The 19,023-nt window shown below is 41.2% G+C and overlaps 1 protein-coding gene across 11 annotated transcripts in view; it reads right to left on the bottom strand.

Moving 5' to 3' along the window:
• Positions 1–10,158, bottom strand: part of CALD1 (caldesmon 1) — a 188,414-nt gene extending 178,256 nt beyond the window's left edge. For 6 of the 11 annotated variants that reach the window (XM_049094656.1, XM_049094653.1, XM_049094652.1 and 3 more), the window contains exon 1: positions 9,833–10,158. The gene's annotated coding sequence lies outside the window, so the exon portion shown is untranslated. The remainder of the gene's footprint in view (positions 1–9,832) is intronic. The other 5 variants (XM_025464182.3, XM_049094658.1, XM_049094661.1 and 2 more) reach the window with 2 other exon arrangements.
• Positions 10,159–19,023: the final 8,865 nt, after the last annotated feature.

The raw sequence follows: 19,023 nt of genomic DNA, 5'->3' as shown, positions 1-19,023 counted from the left end.
TTTAGAGATATTGTTTCTAATCCTTATAATAACTATAAAACTGGAGGAATAATAATCCCCCTTTTAGAGGTGAAGAAACAGCCTCAAAAATAGTAAATTTGAGATTCAAACTCAAGTCTTCCAGCTTCCAAAGTGTGTTCTCCGATGGGCCACACCCCCAGAGCCACACACAAACCAGGTGTCTCCATCACTGGAGTAATTAGCCATAGGCAGCACAGCACGGTGGCTGAGCACGTGGACTATGGAGCCAGATTATCCAGGTTTGAATCCTGGCTCTGCCACTTACTAGCTTTGTGACCTTAGATATGTTACTAACCTAATCGTAACTCAATTTCCTCATCTGTAAATTTGGCTGTTGTAGGGAGATGACTTGTTTGATTTTTATCTAGTAAACATCTATATGCTACTTAGCATGTGCCAGGCACGGTTCTAAACACTCAGTAATAATATGATTAGAGAGGAATCAATGAGTTCAAACATGAATACTGACTTCAGCTTTCTTACCAAGAAGAAATAAATTATGGACATCTATTTCTTTACTCCTTTAACTCTCTACTCTGTGTGGAGTGAGGCACTTTTTTAGTTTCAAATCACAGCACTGAAAAAACCCAGACATAGTCGCTGACTGATGGCACTTACGTTCCAGAGCATAAGAAATAACCGACAAGTAAACAAGGAAATATGCAATCATAAGCATATGTTATGAATCTGCATGCAATAAAATAACAGAGGTATTCTGATGGGCTCTCCTACATAGAGGCAAATTTTATCAACTTGATACCTTAGGGAAATATTTCACAACAAGCTCTCCGGTGGTGGGGGATCAAGGGGAGGGGAGCCCGATTTGTGGCATTTGCTAACTCCAGTGATGTATTTCATTTCCCTCCTACGGACACAATAAATGCAACTAACCTCCAGAGCACAGATAATAATAAAATGTAAGAAAATAATTGGGAAGGAATGAGTTTTGAGTATTTATTACCTTGGGTTTTAATATGATTGTAAGTTGATATAATTTAATTTCTAATAATGACTATGTTCAACAACTGGTTCGCAAAATCTTAAAAATTCAACAATTGGCTTTTGGGAGCTAGGATGAGCTGGCTTCCCACACTACTGTTTAGAGTGCATGGAGAGGGGGATGGGGTTGGAGGGAAATGAGCCCCAGTCTGTGTGATGTCATTATGCATGTGGATCCTAATTTAATTCCTTTTTAGCTGCTATTCTCCAGTGAGCCCTGCCTTCATGTACCCAGCGCAAGTCCTGCTCTGTAAACCAAATAGCATCTGTACAAATATAGTAGCAATTCTGGCATTCTTATTGGATCAGGTTATTCTTGCAGAGATACTTTTAGCTCTCCAATCCTTAGTGAATATAATTTATGTACTTGCTGCCCTGAATAAGGGTGGTTCTTCTGTGCAAGTTACATCTTCAGGATGTAACTCCTGACTGTTGAGTAAAGGAAGCCCCCAGAGATGGGTTTTCAGTTCTGCAAAAGCATTCACCTGAGGCCTCCTGTTTCTTAGGGCTCACGTGCTGCTGAAAGGGCCATCCCTAGGACCCTCTAAGCCAGCAGCTATGATAGCTCTGGCCCTCAGAAGAGATATAGGGTGAGGGTGGAGGAAGCTTCTCCCTTCTTCTGCTCAGGATTTGTACATTCCTTAGCCCAAGGCTGAGAACAGAGAAAAACATCTTCTGTTTTTCCTGGTAAGTTAAAATACCTAAAGTAACCTAAAAAAACACCCTAAGGACAGAAATACTTAAAAGAGAACATTTTTTGTCAATTCACCCCCTCTCCCAAAGCCTAAATTTCACTTAGTAATGGTGGCTGGAACAGGAAGTGGAAATACCATGAGAAATCTTATTCTTGCCACATTTCCAATGCTTTACAAAAGCATATACTGGAAATCTCATCAGAAAGCTTGACCTTACAGGGTTGATAGCTCTGCACCCAAACCAAAAGAGTATGGGAAGCTGGAGGAATTTTCAGATAAATATTCTAGCTCTTCCAAAGAGACTCTTCAGGAAAACGGATTATTTGGAATATACAGCTATAACTTTCAGAAAGAAATTACTCAGAACTAAACAACTAGGCCTGCGGGGACTAAGTTACTCCATACCTCGACTATAGATTATTTTAAGCAAGGACATTGAGCACTGCTTCTGAGCCAGGGTGTTCTATCAGAAGCACCAAAGAGTTTTTACAATCTACAGATGCTGAACCTTGGTCTAGACTTGCTGAATCACACTCTCCAGGGAATGGGACTCAGGGATGTACGTTTTCTAAAAGCCCTACAATTGCTCCTGGTGAACATGCTGGTTAAGATCTACTGGACTATAGATTATAATCTATCATCGGATTATATAGATATAATTATAATCTATAATCTTACTATAATCGGGCTGTATTGTATAATCCAAATTCCTGAACTGTTAAAATGGGACATTCTCTCTCCCTTCTTTTGGGAGAAACAATCCAGTGGATCGAAATAGTTTACAGCCTGGGACTTAGGAGCTGTGTATTCTGGAACCACTTTTGCCACTAATTAACTGGGAGGACCTTGGTTTGTTCTCTCATTCAACAGATACCGGGCTTCTGCAATGTGCCAGGAACTGGGTATATATTAATAAAAATAAAAAAAAGGTGTTTCCTGCCCTTATAAATCTTACTGACATTAATCAAAGAAATGTACAAATACATGCATAATTTTACCTGCTATGGCTAGGCTTTATTCTCTCATCTGGAAAATGAAAATTCACGAGTTCTTTTTTTAAAAAGAATTTTTCTTAAAATTCTAAATTTCTTGTCCCAACTTCCATGTAAGAGAATTATATGTTTTAAGTCCTCTGACTGAGAAAATACAATACCAAAAGCTACTATGAATTCAGTAACTATTTTAAGTAAATTAATATTTTATCATCATAATGCATCTATATAATTAGTAAAATAGCACATATTGTGTAAGATGTATCAGTTACTCAGTTTGTCACAACCATTTGCTGCATATATGGGTTTGTTTAGCTCTTGCAATAATTTTGTGTTCTCCCAGGGATCCAAGGTGCAGAGGTTAGGAACCTATGGGCCACATCAATGATGTGAAATACATGGTACCCAAGTAGCAACGTCCCTTTTCTTTCACAACAGACATCACTGTCAATGACAGCGTCTGCTGCCTTCAGTGAGCTCAGGACTGGGCCTCAGAATCCTTCTCAACACACCGTTCCAGGTGGTTGCTACTAATTGTTTGGAGCTGGCAAACGGATGATAAATGATTTGCACTCCCTGGGCTAAATGCCTCCTCAGACCCTGCCCAGCATTAACCATATAGGATACACGTACTCAGTTCTGCTGTCTTGAGAAACATGAATGCCCTGTACCCTTTCCGTATATAAGTACTCCAAATATTTTAAGACATCCATGTGGCCCCAATTTTCCTTCCTTTGGGATTAGTCCTTTATCTATTCCTCATCTTGATGCTCATTCCTGGATGCATATTTGTGAACGCTTCTCTAAAGAACAAGCCCAGAATAGAGCATGTTGTTTTGCTTTGTTTTGTTTTTACTTCCCATGACAGGCATCAAGAAAGGTGTTCAGTGAATGAAAGAGTACACTCCAAGCATTGCAGAGAACTGAAACTTCCAGTGACTGAGCACACTAGATTGTATGCATTAAATTATGAAGTACTGTAATTTACATTTGAGGTGCGGTAGTTTTTATTTATTACAATTAAGTCATTATTTATTATTTATTGAATTTTAAAAATTGCCTTAGTTTGGGAGGAGCCATAGCACACCTATGACTCATATGAAGTTTCTTGCCAACAAAAACACTCAACTGTTTTCCTTTAGAATCTTTCTCAAATGGATAATTCTTATCTTTTCAATTATCAGCGGTACAAGCTTCCAAGCTAACCTCCCTTAAGACTGGTTCATTGGGCAATGCCAAAGTGGTCATCAAATACTGTATGACCCTGACATTGTTTGCCTCTCCAGGAATTCAGTCACATAAAAACTGGAATGACATTCACCGATAATTCAGCTAATTTGCCTTCTATGCCTAACCTTCTCTTCTAACTAAAATTGCCCGCGCAGCTTTTTATTTTCCCCAGGGGTGATGGGATTACTGCTCGGCCCCACTGGCCATTCATCCATAAGTATGCCGGTAACCTCTGATACCCTTCTGCTAAGGGATTTGCCTAAGACAATAGTTATCAGCTGAACACTCAGGTCTCCTCTCTCAGAATTTGACCAGGAAGCACAGAAGGAACTTTCTAGTCTGTAGAATATGAGAAAGGAGCAGTCACATGTGCTGCAGCTCAGTCACATTAATGGAAACACATAGACCTTTGCGGAGATACTTTGACCCACCTTGATTCCAACCCCATTCTCTATGGATCCTATTGTGGCTTCTGCTCTCGGATTTCCTCGCAATTCCATTCCTTTACTATTCTATATGTATCTTTTTTTTGAAATTTGTTTTTCTGAGAGAAAGCATGCATGCACACGTGTGTGTGTGTGTGTGTGCACATGCATGTGCAAGGGTGGGCGGAGGAACAGAGGGAGAGAATCTTCAAACAGACTCCCCGCTGAGAATGGTTCCAGGCGGGGCTCGATGTTATGACCCATGAGATCATGGCTGAGCCAAAACCAAGAGTTGGATGCTTAACCAACTGAGCCATCTGGACGCCCCTCCATATGTATATGGTAATCCGGTCCCTTCACTTGAGCTACTGCAGCCTACTAACATAGGGTGTATTTGTTCTAAACACTGTGCCAGGTGTTCTCATCCATGTTACTTTACCTGTCTGCACACTGCCTTGCTAAGCAGGATCTTGGTTTCTAAGCTTCTGCCTGCCTTCTGGTTTTCACTGTTTTTCTTTTATTTAGCTGGCTGAGACTCACACATCAGTCCACTATTGTACTTTATATCCATTCTGGCCTAGCTCTCCTGACCCCAGTGGAACTAATGTCCTTGATGCTTCTGGCCCTTGGACCCCTTTTCCCTGGTGCTGCCCATCTTTAGCACACAAGTGAAATCTGCCTCGTTCTCCAGGTTGAGACAAGTGAGAGGGAATGTCACATGTGGGTGTCAAAGGAACTAATTACATATTCCTACTTCATATGTCCCTCGCCAAGTAAGATGATTTCCTTACAGCCAAGTGCTTTCATCCATATATTCACAAAATAATGCCAGAAGCCTCAGGAAATTATTAAAAAGCAATTTATCTTCAAGTTTTCCATCACTGAAATATATATGTAATATATATATTTAAAGAAAAATCATGTACTAAAATGAGTGCTTCCTAAGAATACTCAATTCATTTGAAATACCTCCCCCCAAATATTTACTTTCCTTCAATTTTTCCTTGACTGTTACCTAGCAATCCTTTTATTAAGCTCATGGTGCTCTCTCAGCACACGCTTGGCAGCAGCCATTCCCAGCTTCTTCAGCCCCTACAAACTCCCCCCAGAAAACCGCTTCTCTAGAGATGATCTCCTTTTCTCAGGAATGGGGGCCATATGAAGTCATCTCCTTCTCTCTGTGTCTATTTACACCATCCTTTCTTCCTTCAAAAAAATCTGGAGAACAAGAAAGGACACCTCCACTCATGTTCTGGTCCCACCTATCCTTGTCTCCAATGGAAATCAAGACTTTGCCTCACTCCCCACCCCAACCTCCCCTGGCTCAAGGTTTCTCACCTGTCAATCACAAAAGGAGGGTTCACAAGGCACCGCAAGGTTTTAGAGTTTTAATCAGGTTTCAGAGGTATCCACAGCAGCAAGAGGGCAGGGCTGCCCACCACCTCTGCCTCCTGCACACAGCCGTCTTTTCCTTCCTGCCCTCCTCCGACACTCACTAACTGCCCGCCGACTGTGAGTTTGTGGGTGAGAGGCAGGAGGACTCTTTTTCCACAGAAATTGCTCCAACGTTTACACTGTCCACTCTAACTCTTTCCCCCTCTGCCTACAAAAAGCGAAGAGGTTTTCCTCTACCTTGAATATAACGGGGCTCTGGGCTTCACCCTAAAGCTAGAAGGCATAGAAGGCAAATTGCAGATTGTCAGTGCTGGATCACGGAAGCCCTTGTTTGGCCTGGGGATGGAGGAACCAGGGAAGCTGGTAGAGACAGAGGACTGGGGGTAGGGAAGCAAGAGAAGCCACCAAGGGTCAGTCCCAGGAGAGCCAGCTGGGGATACTAAAGATCGAGGGAAGCATAGGGGAGAGAGAGGCTAGATCCATGGAACAGTCTGGTCTCAATACCAACAGGAACCGCAGCCAGGTGCTCCTGATTACCTCACCCTCTCTACAAGGCCCAGGCTTGACATGCTGGGATTAGTTCCATGCATTTGGCTGGAGGCAGAGAAGCTGCCTCATTTACCAAGGCCTTTCTGTTGTCAGCACCTTGTCATTGGTCTTCTACTCAACTGGATCTTCAGATTTCCTGGTTCCGGACATAGCCTGGTACCACCGATAACCCATCTTATTCTGCCTCCCGATATTTGTGTTCTCATCTCTGATCACCAGGGCTAAAATTTAGATAACACTGCGGGGGACCAGTATTCCCAGGACCCGGGGCTTAGGGTTCTAGAAAGAACTAGGATTCAGAAGGTACCACTCAAGGGTCCTCAAATATGTGGAAGGAGCACATAATTCGGAATACTAGGTAAGAAGTGGAAGATAAGTGAAGATGAGCCTAAAGCTCAGAGGCCTCAAATTGTACACAGATTATAGCTCACAGAAAAGAGGGACAAACAGCCTCACCTCATTTGGACATCTTAAGCTCTGTGGGAGGTAGGAGAAGCGTCATAATGCCCATTCCACACATGAGGTCAAAGAGTGGATGGCTTCCCCCAAGGTCTGGGCTATCTGAATAGGGGAACCAGTGCTCAGGCTGAGCTTTTAGAGTGGTGCTCCTGAGTTAAGCCTGAGCTACAAATATCTCTTTAAATTACCCAAGTACCCAGAACCTATGGGCATCTCTCTAATGACAAACTTGGATTAGCTTGATAGATGAAGGACTTTCAGTAAGGATCTAATGGTTCTATTTTCGGGCTCTGAGAGAATTTACCCAGAAAACTCTTTTAAAGCCTGAAAGTTCTTTGGCAACATCTAACCTCCTACTTAGGCCTACCATGCTATTTGCATACCACGTTGTCAGCATTTTCCCCGTCCCCCCACCATGGCCTCACCCCACCACATTTCCAAGACATGTGATAGACTGCAGGCGGATGGGGATCCAACTCATTCCTTTACATACCCTCCTCTATGTCACTTTTCTGCCTTGCTAAAGAATCCCTGATGAGCAGCTATGCTACCACGAAGATACCATGAGCTTGTGTCCATGACAGCTATATGTGGGGGTTTTGGGGTCTGTTTTTTGTTTTTATTGGGTGGGGGGAGGGAGAGAGAGAATTTCACAACCCTGAGATCATGACCTTAGCCGAAATCTAGAGTTGGACGCGTAAGCAACTGAGCCACCCAGGCGTCCCTACTATACGTGTTTTTAAGAAAAGGCCTACCAAGGTGCATTTTTAGGCTTATCAGACCAGAGAACACCCAGGCCACAATCAGGACCAACCTATTCTATCTGCCACAGAGCAGGAAATTCTCAGGTCAGCCACAGGAGCCAATGAAAATTGTCAATAGCCTCAGCATCAGGTATCCTTTTATGGATCTCATTTAAATCCTTTAAGCTGCAGTGTGAACCTGGTTCTCCTTTTAACTTTAATGCAAGAATTGCATACTTATTTAAGGCAGTTTTTCGACCTGAATTATTTAATTTACTCTATTTATTCCATTGGCTCTGAACCGATGGAAAACAACCTTGCCTGTTACCAATGGATCAATCCATTGGATATTCCTTATGTGTACTGAGATTAGTTTTTTATTAGTGACTTTTTTGTTCCAGACCTTTGCCATTGCATTTCTCTTTATGAAATGCTTTTATTAAAAATGGGAGTTGTTGCTCTGTAGTTTCACTGTACCCGTTTATCTCCCCATCTGGGGAGGTGTGTTCTAGCTCATACTCAACTGGAGGAAAGGAGCACAGAGAACTGCCCAAAGTCCAATAGAAAGTGAAATATCAAATCCCCTTGCTCCAGTACATCACTACAGAGGGTACAACACTTACTTTGAAAAATGTGTTTTTTGTGGTTGTTGGCGGATGGGGCATGCACGAGGACAAGAGGGGTGAGTGGTGGCAGCAAAGTTTGAACTTTCGGGGATTTGGAGAGGTTTGTTTCAAAACGGAATTTATCCTCAAATCCCAAGATTATAGATTTCCTTCCAAACTGCATTCCCCCATGGTTTAGAGAACAGTTGAAAAAGAAACTGTTCTCCATATTTTGATTGACATTAAAAATACTGTGAAAATAGTTTGGAACTTGATCTCTTTGAGCGAAGGACGATAATCAAACTATAGCTTTCACTTGCAGCCCTTTCTCCCACACTTACTCAGAACTGTTCCAGGAAAAGAAATTCACAGGGAACTCTGTTCTCATATATCATCTCCTAGGAGGAGAGAAGGGCATTCTCAAGAAAATTACCCCCAAAATTCTAAATACAAAGAAAAAAGATTATTTAATGGATCTCAACACAAAACCACCTCACTTGACAGAATAAAAGCAAATGCAGTCATTTGGAGCTGAAAACCTTCAATACCCAGGCTTATTGAAAAATTATCAGACTTGCTCTTCTTGCCACATACCACCTAGTCTTCTCTGAAGCTCTAGCCATACACGTCTGGTTTTGCCAAACGCATTAGAAAGATTTTACTATTCCAGTTTACAAGTCCATCTGCATAGCCCTGTTAACAGAAGGGATCTATGAATACCAAGTACTTTGTTCTCATACACTTTTTTTTTAACCATGTATTACCATAGCACTAAAATTCTCCCACCCTTTACAATCAGCTCTTTCTAAAAGGAATTCCAGACTACTACCAACTGGCTGCCTTGTACTACTGTTTAAGATGCCCAAATATGTCTGACTATGTTGAAATGAAAGCCTGCTTCCTCCCTTTCTGGAACACACTTGCAAAACTACATCTCTTCAAACTCTCTAATCACAGGCACACACTTTCAAACAGAAAATAAGATTTCTTAAGAAACAGACTGGTAGGATGTTAAAGGCGATTTCTAAAAAACACACCCACTAGCACATGCATTCTCTCTCATTATTAGGTTTTATAGGAAACAGATCATGGTAGGCATCTTCCTGTCTTGGCAAATATCATATCAGTTACGTTAACCCAACTGGTGCTAAACGGTTCTTTCCATCTCTGACCTTATTTCCTTGCAGCTCTAGAAGTCCAGGCTTAAAAACTGGTAGGAGAATAATATGTAAATGGCTTTGGTTAAAAACCATTCCTTTTTGGCTGCCTGTTAACCTAAAAGTTTACTTTAAAGGTAAAACCTCTTTAAGTCTCTGGTAGTAGAAGATGCAGGAAAGACCACTGGTGTGGGCACACGGGCCCAGCACGCCTGCTGCCCCTGGCCTGTGGTGCTCAGGTAAGCTCCCCACTGCACTCCTGAACAAAAGGAGCTCCTTATCAAGGTAGCCCGGTGGTCCCTGAGCCCAGAGCCCACATCTCTATGTGATCTCAACTCTCGTCCCAGCTCCAAGAAGAGAACTTGAAATCTCATCCTGTTTGTCTTCCGGGGACCATCTGCAGGGCAGCAAAGCCCAGCCTGGCTCTGAGAATTTGTGGGCTTTATTATTGGCTTTCACTATCTTGCTTCTGCAGCTACCTGACACAGGCATGTTGACTGAAACACAGAGAAAGCCCCCAGACGCTCTGCAAGAGATGGAAAGAAAGCCCTCTGTGGCTTACCTCGCAGGCTGCAACTTCTTCCTGGGGACTAAATCGGAAAGGAAGAACTGATTTCTCTAGCAGGAGCACAGCAAGAGGGCAGGCAGGCAGGCAGGCAGGCAGCCTAATACACACTGCTCTATTCAATAAAACTCCAGACCGCCCTTCCTTGGCCCCTCCCAGAAGTCCGTGCTAAGTGAACACATAGCCCCTATGTTTACAGTCGGCAGTCGGTGGTATGCATTGTCCTGTAGTTTTTCTAATAGGGCAGCCAATGACGACACCCCGGCTGAGGTGGATGCAGCCTGCCTGTGGAGATGCCTGTCATTCTCTAGGCATGCTCAGGAAATCACTCATCAGAAAAACCAAGACCTAAAAAGCTCTGAAACTGCGTGCAGGCTGCCAAAACCAGCCAGCTACATGCCCTTTTTTGGTTATCCTTAGCAGGGCCTCTGGAAGTGAATCCATTGTCAGGAACAATCATAAGAAATGTTAATCTTGGAGAAAGAGGCTGTCTTGCAGAACGCAAATGCAACTTTAAAGAGAAAGCACAGTTGATGAAACTCAAAGTTTAATAGTCTGTAAGTTTTAGTGGGGTGGGGGTGGGGATGGTTTTTTGATGGAGGGAGCCCTAATAGCATATTTCCTTTAAAAGTAATGGTATATACAAAATGAAATTAAATCGTTGTACAGTTTTAAAGCCTGCGATAGCCAAGACCCAGGTCTGGTGCACAAACTAAATTCTAACCTGAAAGAGGCACAGCCCCCTAGAAATATGTCGACATGTGTTATAAAAACAACTGACAAAAAAAGCTTAGGTCTTTTTTAGTAGGTAATGTTTTCCAGAATAAGTGTAGTGCCAGAAACTCAGCTACGCAGGGTCCTACAAGCTTGGCTATCGTCATTGGTTTTCCACATCACCTCTCTCTCTCCACCTCCCCTTCGTTTCCTTGGATTTGGCAACAGGGAGACATTGCTAGCGACTGTGCACAGCAGAGAGGGTGTCTACACCAGCACCTCCTTTGGGGCTGGTGTAAATGATGCACATGATCACAGAGATGACACTGCTGTTCTAGTGACTTCTTGAAAGTGCTCCAACCAAGTCTTCATTGACAGGATGTGTGCAATGAGAAAGACAGATTTAGCAGATGCTGAGTTAGAATGAAATTAATTGGCCCACATGCGCATACAATCTGTGGTCTTGTACTTTTCGATAAAGAATTCCTGGTTAAATTAGCCCATCAGTATTTAATCCAACAGCAGCAACAACAACAACAAATTATGTGCAGTTACTATTTGTCAGGCCAGGAACTAGGTGCAAGACTTCTGTCTCATTATTGCTATGTGTTTGGAAACTGTTTCATCACTGGCCAAGGAGACTTGAAATATTTTTCCCTGGCTAACTACAAGTCCATAAGCTTGGTCTTCAAAAACCTTAGGTTTTACCGTATAAGCCTTTACCTATTTATGAATATCTGACTTAAAAATGATCTCTACTTAGGAAAAAGTCCCTTTGTGCCTTACACTGACTTGGGAAGTAATTGATCCATGTGGGTGGTTTCCTTTTTCAGCCATCCAGCATTAGTGAGTTACCCAGAAGCATCTGTACCAACCCTATGCTCATCTCTTTCTTGGGAAGGCTGCCTATCCCCTCTTCCCAACTGCTACTGCAGCACAACCCAAAAAAGCTACAGAGAAGGCTGCCAGGGCGAGCGAGAGGTGAGCTTCAGGCATCCCAAGTTAGAAGTCAGAATGCACTTTCCCAGGGAAACAGAATAAATAATGGCTGGTGGGAATAGCACAGTCAATGCAGCATTTCAAGGACACTGTGGCTCAACCAGGCATTGGTGGAGCACCACCATTTATAAAATTGTTCCTATGGGAAAATGTTTTCTGATCCCAAATGAATGATTTGGAAAGAAGCTTTGGGAACACAACCAGTTTTGCCACTGGGGATGTCCCATATCTGGACAGGTTGTAAAGACAGAGTAATAGTTCACAGTCTGGTAACTTGCTGCATTTGGAGATGCTGTAGTGCAGACATCAATGACTTCTGAAAACAACTCAGTTGGTGACATCTGTGTGAAGATATGACCTGTGTCCAGAGATGCTTGAGGCCCATGATCTCTAGGCTGTATGGTCTGTGACTCAGTGAGGCCTGTTTTAATGTACTGTTTTCCATGGCCAATGCTGATTCAATCCTAAGCCACATTCTTCCCGCTTGTGTGAGTAATGCCTTTTGGTTAAACAGCATCAGGGCATAATTTGCAATCTATGAATAAAATAAGTACCAGCTTTCCAGAGGAAAGAAAAGTTGCACTACAAATGGGGAAAATATTATCAGCAGGAAACATAGAAAGGACATGCATTTTGCATGGTTTTTAGAAGATAAATAGCTGAATATTTTTGGGTTCTGTCTTTAGAACAGAGAAGTATGTTTCCCTAGATAAATTCAGAATACCTCGTACTCAGGGTATAGTGGATGAGCAACCATTTAGCCTTTTTTATGTATTTAGAAATGGGCACTGTGGAAGAACCTCGGAAAGATAATTTAACAAATTTCATTAGAAAAAAAGAAAGAAAAAGATATATGTTGCCCATCTCTGCCATGAGAAACTTCACTTTCATAGAATTTACTTTTTCCAGAAGTCATTTGTAAACAACACTAAAAATACACCGGATTTATACAGGACATTTTTTGTGGAATATATTTCCCACTTAGACCATCCCAGATAAAGAACAGCTTGTCTAGCATAGGATATATCTACCTAATCAAACCATAACAACTCTAAAGAGACATTTGGAAACATCTGGATGATTCGTTATATTTTTTCAGTTCCAACTGAGAATTTGCAATCATGTAGATCAGTAGTGAGCAATTAAATTTTGCTTGTGAGTCAGACTGGGAAGAGCAAAAACAGGCTACACCTTTTTCAATCAAAATTAAAATCACTTCATTTAGTTCCATAAAGAACATACATTTTTTTCCAGCTTAAAATATTTGTTTTATTGACTAAAACAGAACTTTTGAATATTTTAAAAGGCAGCAAAATCTACCCCATCCACACACACATCTTCTTTTACTTGAAGTATTTCCAGAAACTCAAGCTTAGAAAACAATAAAATCAGACCAGTAAAATGTTGATACCAAAACTGGACAATGAGGACAGCACAAAAAGCAGAGAATTATACCATGTGTATTTATGAACCTACATACAAACAATTAGCACACGAATCCAACAAGTGTAAAACAAGACAAGGCCAATGCAGAGATGGTCAAAATATGAAAATCTAGTGATATATTATTCAATGTTAGCAGTTTAAAAGTTGAAAGAGAAAAAAAGAGAGAAAGATAGTCTCAATAAATAAAGAATAATACTTGGTGAAATTAGCAATTACATATAGGAAAAAAAGCTCTTGAAAAACCAGCAACAGAATCTTTCTAAACTTACAGTAAGAGACCTTTACCAGAAAGCTATCACAAACATCAAGTTTAATGGTGAAATGGTAAAAGTACTCCCATTATAATCAATGAAAAGAAAGGATGCCTACCATCTCTTTTACAATTAAAAAATGGGCTGGAGGGCCTAACCAAGACAAAGAAAAAGAAAAGAAAAAAAAAAAAAGAAGAACTGTTGGAATTAGATTTTTTTTTCGCTTTAATATGATCTTTATTTACTATGATATGGTCATGTGGCAAAAAAGTTCAAGTGAATCCACAAAGATATTAGAATTAATAAAGGAGTTTAGTAAGATTATTGGAATCAAGTTCGTATGCAAAACTCCAGAGTTCCTGTAACCAGCTGTCTCTAATTTTAAAATATAATGGAAAATAGATGATTCATATTAATAACAAAAGTGTGCATTACTTGGGAATAAATGTAACACAATAGTGCAAGAAAATTATAGAGCTGGATTTGAGGACATAAAAGGCCTGCATAAATTGTGAAATATGTCACTTTTACCAATGGCAAACCTCAAAATTATAAAGATATAAATTCTCTTTGAATTAACCTATGCATTTATTATTCCAACTAAAATATCTAATGAAAAAAAATAAAATATCTAATGACATACTTTGTAGAACTTGACAAAAACAATCCTAAAATTCATATGGAAAAGTAAAGATCTAAAAATAAGTACTAAGGTTTTTATAGAGCAATTCTAATTAAAATGAGTGTTATTGCCCTGGGAATAGGCAAATAGACCAGTAGAATAGAGCGGAAAATCTAGAAACAGCCCCAAGCATATATGGAAACTTCTAAAGTAATAATAGAGACGCTGCAGATCAAGGAGAAAAGGATGAGCTCTTCAATTAATGGTAAGATTCCATGGATTATGTAGAAACAGTAAAATTAGATTCAAAATTCCCACTCCACACTAAAAGAAGCCAGATTACCTGAAAAACAAAACTTTAAAATGACTAGGGAAAATTGCAGGTGAATACTTTTATGATGGGGTATGGAAGGATTCTTCAATCATGAAAAACAGAACTTCAGATGAAAAGACTGGAAACTCTGAGGAGATGGTTAGATGGGACAGAGTGCACAACACTCATTTACTTCTGCTGTTTCCCAAACCCCATCAAGATGATAGCACAGAAATAAAAAAAATCATCAATAAATCCTACAAGGCAAAGAATACTGGAAGGGAGTCAACACAGGCTCTAGATGTCAGCCAACTTTTGGAATATGGAAAATGGACGAATGGCTGGTAAGTGACTTAGCAGAACTAAGAAACTGATCTCTGGCCCTGTGGAGAGTGGAAGGCCGGTGGATGAGAAGGAAGCCAACTCAAGCCTCAGAACCAGGAAAAACAGGATTTGGAAGCTCCAGGAATCTCTGACAGTGAAGGATGAAGCAGAAAGCAGAATATCGTTGCAAATCTGAGTATGGAACAGTTAAAACCCCAGCTCTAGAAGCCCCCCAGCTCCCTAAGCAACTCAGTGAACACTTCTCTTTCAATTAGACAAAGGCTGGAAGTTTATTCTCTGAAGACAAGTGCTGCTCTCAGAATGTCAGGCAAAGCCATGGGCAAGGGAAAGGCTTCATACTGAAAACAAAATTTATTTATTTATATATTTAAGATTTTATTTATTCATTTAAGAGAGAGAGCAAGAGAGAGCATGCACAAGTGAGGTGAGGGGCAGAATGGAGAAACAAACTCCCTAATGAGCAGGGAGGCCGATGGGAGGGTGGATCCCAGGACCCTGAGATCATGACCTTAGCCAAAGGCAGATGCCTAACCAACTGAGCCACCCAGGCACTCCCTGAAAACAAAATTTAAATGAAAATCTACTTGGTGAATACTGGAATACCCCCAGTCTCCTTGCTCTCCACAAACAGTCAGGTCTGAACTCTGCATAAAGGAAATTGGTGGATTCCACTCCAGGGAGACTGGCATGCCCATGGAAAAAAGAACCAAAGGCACAGAGACTGAGAGACCCCTGAAATACCTGGCTCATTGCCCAAGGCTCTTTAGTGAACTTATGCACAGGAACTCCCACTGGGCTGTTTAGCACCTCACTCTTAAATATGAACATCAAGTTAAGGAGAGGCTCTGAAAGGGAGACTTGAACAACAGAAAAAGGAACTCAGGAAAAAGAGGTAAGGTGAGAAACAGAAGAAAACTTCAAGAAAACTAATGACTATTCTCAGAGAGGTAAGAGAAGATACTGGAGCCAACACAAAAGAGAAAGATGCTTTAAAAAGGCACTTGCAGAGAAGAAACAAAACAAAACAAAACAAAACAAAAAAGTCTTGTAAATGAGAAGTACTACGGTGGAAAGTTATAAAGATTCAATTTAAGAAATAGAAGAAAAGGTTAAAAAAAAATCTTCCAGGGACACCTGGCTGGCTCAGCTGGTTAAGCATCTGACTTCAGCTTGGGTCATGATCTCAGGGCCCTGGGATGGAGCCCCACATCGTGCTCCCTGCTCAGTGAGGAGTCTGCTTCTCCCTCCTCCCCTCACCCACTTGCACTCTCTCTCCTCTCTCTCAAATAAATAAATAAAATCTTAAAATTCTTCTAGAAAATTAGAAGAAAAAGACAAGACAAAAAAAAGGAGAGAATGTAACATCAGAGAATCAATCAAAAACCCAAGATCTGAGTGTTCCAGAAAAAGAGGAAAGAGAAAACTGTGAGGAGGAAATTATCAAAGAAATAAAACATTTAAATTTCCCAAAACTAAAGGACACAAGTTTCCAAATTCAAAGGGCCCACTGGGCATCTAGTACAATGAATGAAGATATATTTAATTCTGAAGTTATCAAGCTCTTGAGGTTATACCCTCCACCCAAAGGGGGAAATGTGTTGAAATTAGAAACCAAGGGGGAAAAGGTTGAAATTAGAAACCAAGACAGAAGATCAGAAAATAGAGTACAAACCCATGACAGAAGTGAAGGGTGGTCCCATGATGACGGTGAAAGAAAATTCTAGGACAACAGCTGGTCAAGAAAGCAACCAGTAGAGACTGGAGCAGAGGGCTGTAGGAAGGATGGTTTCAGGAAAGTCAGGTAGACAGATTACCTAATATTTTCTCTGGGAAAACATTTGTGATAGGTATACAGAAAATAAATAAATGTGAAATTGAGGTCATTATAATTTCAGGAAAAACAAGATGTTTGTATGAGAAAGGAAAAGTGATCATTTTACACTACAGTGTTCAACTGTGAGAAAAACTTACACAGTCATATTAATGTAAATACAACATATTGATTTCACCAAAACAATGATGTAATTAGATTCAGAGGATAACGAGCAAGAACATGTTAGTAGGATGATAGTGGATAAGAGCGCTAAGCTTTCATTTTGTTTAGCAGGAAATCAAGAGTTAATGTCTACTATTGCAATTTTAATAAACAGTAGATTTAGCATTATTATTTAGGGGTATAAAAACAAATACCACCTTCCCCCCTCTAAAAAAAAAAGCATTTCATTCATTCAATGAGCAAGTATTTATTGAGTGTCTACCACATGCCAGGGCCTGTTCAAGGCATTGTGAACAAAGCACATTTTGATGGAGGGAGACAGATAAACACACTAACTAATAAATATATTAATGTCAGGCAGTAGAAAGTGCTATAAAGAAATTATAAAGGAGTAGAAAAAATCAGGGAAGTCCTCTATAAAGAAGTTTTCAATGGGGAGCTGAATAAAATGAAGGAGCAAGCAGTGGAATGATGATATGAGAAAACAGCAAGAATATAGCAGGTGCATCTCTCTCTCTGTCTCTCATGAATGAATAAATAAAAAATCTTTTTTAAAAAATGGGGGGGGGGGATCCCTGGATGGCTCAGGAGTTTAGTGTCTGCCTTTGGCCCAGGGCGTGATCCTGGAGACCCAGGATCAAGTCCCACATCAGGCTCCCTACATGGAGCCTGCTTCTCCCTCTGCCTGTGTCTGCCTCTCTCTCTCTCTCTGTCTTTCATGAATGAATAAATAAAAAATCTTAAAAAAAAAAAAAGAATATAGCAGGTGCATACTAAAGGATAAGAAAGATCACAGAGGGGATCCCTGGGTGGCGCAGTGGTTTAGCCCCTGCCTTTGGCCTAGGGTGTGATCCTGGAGACTCAGGATCGAATCCCACGTCAGGCTCCCGGTGCATGGAGCCTGCTTCTCCCTCTGCCTGTCTCTGCCTCTCCCTCTCTCTCTCTGTGACTCATAAATAAATAAAAATTAAAAAAAAAAAAAAAGAAATAAAGATCACAGAGTAATTGGGGAAGAGTGATGGCTCCCAGCAGATCTGATCACTTAGAGCCTTCAAGCCATGGTAAGGACTTTGGGTTTGGTTCTAAATGACATGGAATGTCACTGGGAGGTGTTGAGCAGAAAAGAAAAAAAAATCACTCTGGCTGTCCTGTGTGGAAAAAGCAGTGAGACTACAAGCGTAGAAGCTGTGGGAAAATGTAGCCTCCTTACAGGCGGGAACTGCTGGCCTGGACCAGGGCAGGTGTGGTCAGGGGACTGCGAGAAAGTACTGAATTTTGGATATGTCCGGACTCAGTGCTGGTTTGGATGAGGGATGAGAGAGAAAGGGAGAAATCAAGGATGTCTCCTTTTATGGGCCGAATCGCTGAGTGAGTGGTGGTGTTATTTAATGAAATGGAGACCACTGCAGGAAGCGTCCATTTGCAAGGAGGTGTGGGAATCACGTTAGACATAATTGAGGCATATTAAGATGACCAAACACAGCTAAGTGGGAGTGCAAGTAGATTGCGTGATACACAAATCTGACGTTCAGGGGAGAGGATGAGGCTTGAAGTATACATTGGAGAGTCATCCATTTATAGGTCATGTTTTAAACTAGAACCAAGTTACCTGGAAGATTGCAAACAGTGAAGAGCAGGTTGTAGAACGTGACACCCAACATTTAAAGCCTAGAAAGGGAGACTGAGAAAAAAATTAAGAGCCACTGCTTGGGGAGGCAGGGGTCAGTTAGAAGAATGGGCAGGATGGATGGTTACTACTTTTTGTTAAAAGCCACATAGTATTATTTGACCCTAAAAGTAAGGTGGGGGCACCTGGTGGCTCAGTCAGTGATGTGTCTGACTTTGGCTCAGGTCATGATCTCAGGGTCCTGGGATGGAGCCCTGCATTTGGAACTGGGATCATTGGGGAGTCTACTTCTCCTTCTCCCTCTGGCCCTATACCCACTTGTGCTTGCTCTCTCTCTCTCTTTCTCTCAAATGAATAAAATCTTTTTAAAAAATAAAAAATAAGTGTAGTTCGTGATAGATTGGATTATTGTAGCCAATTAATCACTTCCTCTTTTAATGGGATTAAACACTCGTCTTCTTTGCAATGCTCCCTGTAGGAGAACTTGGCCTGTGATTTGCTTTGAATGATGGGATGTACCAGAAGTGATGATGAGCCTGCTCAGAGTGGAGGCTTTTTTCCCCCCCTCAGAGTGGAAGCTTTATGAGGCATCACATGTTGTGTTTTCACCCCTGAGTGTCTGCCCTTTGACAACAAGCCCCACGGAGTGGGTTAAATGGTGCTCCACTCCCCACTCCCCACCATTCATCCAGAACCTGTCAATGAGATCTTGTTTGGAAATGAGGGTCTTTGAAGATGTAATTCAGTTAAGGATCTCAAGATGAGACTATACTGGATTATTTAGGTGGGACCTAAATCCAGTGGCGCATATCCTTGTAAGAAAAAAGTAGAGGGAGATTCGAGACACAGAGGACACAGAGTAGATGGGATGTGAG

Source organism: Canis lupus, chromosome 16 (genome assembly GCF_003254725.2).
Source record: "Canis lupus dingo isolate Sandy chromosome 16, ASM325472v2, whole genome shotgun sequence".
Classification (NCBI taxonomy): domain Eukaryota; kingdom Metazoa; phylum Chordata; class Mammalia; order Carnivora; family Canidae; genus Canis; species Canis lupus.
The sequence above is the reverse complement of the archived record's forward strand: the minus strand, read 5'-3'. Positions and strand labels throughout refer to the sequence as shown.